Here is a 1,917-nt window from a genome sequence, read left to right as displayed (position 1 = left end):
AATCAAATGTCCAAATGTGTATGAAAGTTTTTTTATAATTTGAAAGTGTTCCGCACGTATGTTAGCATCATTATTATTATTCCTTAACTAGAGGTGATTAGTAAGGAGGACCTTTCTTTGATTACATACCAACTTTATTGGCAAACTAATTCAAATAAATATTCAGAGGTGTGAAGCCTTAATGCAGTACTTACTATGACATGCAGGCATATACATGTGTAGCATGTTTCTTAACTACCACAGCTGTTAAATATGTGACCCACTTTTGCCTGGTTTATAATAGGCTACTCTTTCTTTCTTTTCCTCTTTTTAAAAAAAAATGTAATCTTACTATATTTTTCCATTACCATTTAGTCCCCTTACATCCCTCTTGCTCCAACAGTCACCACCCTGTTGTCCATGTCCACGAGTCCTTTTTTATTTTTTTGCTCAATCCCACCAAAAATATAGAAAACTTCATGAATCTGCGTGCTGTCCTTGCACAGAGGCCATGCTAATCTTCTCTGTATCATTCCAATTTTAGTGTATGTGCTGCCGAAGCAAGCACTACAACAGGGTAACCTTTCATTGTAGGATATGGATTATTATTTACTAGTTCATTATAAAAAATGAGATGTCCTTGTATAGCAAAGGCCACAGCTGATATTTTATGGATAGCACACAGAGAGGTTGGAGATTGGTGATTTATAGATCAGGAAATAACAGTTAATCAACTTCCCTGACTTCCCAAGCCACATTGGGCAGTTTTGCATCACCTTTTGCTTGTCAGCTATGTTTGTCTTAATGGTTATGCCTTTGCAGGCTGAAACAGGATATGCACACTCTTGGAGGTGCTGTCTGGGAATTCTCCCAGCATGACTGGGGGGCCAGGGCAAACTGTTGTTGCCCATCCATCAGAAGCATCATGTGTTCTGACCTCAACCACAGTCCATGACATTCACTGCCGCAGGAAAGAGGGTCTGTCTGCCTTCCCACACAACAGTGCTCACCAAACACTACATGGTGTCGTATTCATTTGAGAACCATTTATACATTAATTTTTGCATTTACAGCAGCCCTGGTTGTACTCTTGTATTTGAAAAGCTTGAAAATGATTTTAACGAAGCCGAAAGTAAAGATTTGAGAAATAAGATACATAAGAATAGTGAAAAAGAGGAAAGCCAAGGGCACCTTAACACACTTTCTTACTTGAAACATTTTGAATCAAGCCTCACACCCTGCATGAGATCTAATTATGATTTTACTTATATTCTAAGAATTTGCTTGGATTTTTCTTGTAAGATGTATTTAATTCTGTCATGTGTGTAGTCATTTATTACCTATTTCACTTCATCTAGCCAGTTGTTGAGGTGCATTCCTTTCTCCTGGTTATCTCCCACAGCACCCCAAATAGTGCTGCTTTTCAAGAAATGTTTGTTGAATAAATAAATGGTAAATAAATGAACCACCAATGCATACATGCCATTTATATAGGCTCAGGAATTCTCAAGTGGCAAGGACATGGAAATTGTTTTGGAAGAGACTAGAACTAAGCATTATCTACAAATAATCTCAGTTATGGTGGTGTCACTGGCATGTAGAATAACCAAGAGATTCAGAATTATTTACTGAGAAAAGCAGAGAATTTACTTGCCAGAGAACCTCTTTTATAGGCAAGTTGAGATTCATTAAGTCAAGAATACAACATTACCTTTGTATTTACCACAGTAAGACATCTTTGCCATCCCCATGCTTGCTGTCTCTGAACACATTGCTCAGAAACAGCAACACATGGCCTTCTCTTCAGGGGCTCCAAGGGAATCCAGTTTTGATGTGAGAGCCACTAGTCGATGATCAACAGTCTCTGTGGGACAGCTGAAGTTCAAGAGGCATGGGCCACCTATTTCCAAGTCCATCGTCCTTTCACACTGCAGCTGG

General features: G+C 38.7%; 1 non-coding gene across 1 annotated transcript; it reads right to left on the bottom strand.

Annotated features, from left to right (window-relative positions):
- Positions 1-440: 440 nt before the first annotated feature.
- Positions 441-547, bottom strand: LOC112314098 (U6 spliceosomal RNA). The gene has a single exon (XR_002975766.1). It is a non-coding gene; the product is annotated as a U6 spliceosomal RNA (small nuclear RNA).
- Between the last annotated feature and the right edge of the window lie 1,370 nt (positions 548-1,917).

Source organism: Desmodus rotundus, chromosome 12, assembly GCF_022682495.2.
Source record: "Desmodus rotundus isolate HL8 chromosome 12, HLdesRot8A.1, whole genome shotgun sequence".
NCBI lineage: Eukaryota > Metazoa > Chordata > Mammalia > Chiroptera > Phyllostomidae > Desmodus > Desmodus rotundus.
This window is presented reverse-complemented; position numbering and strand designations above follow the sequence as displayed.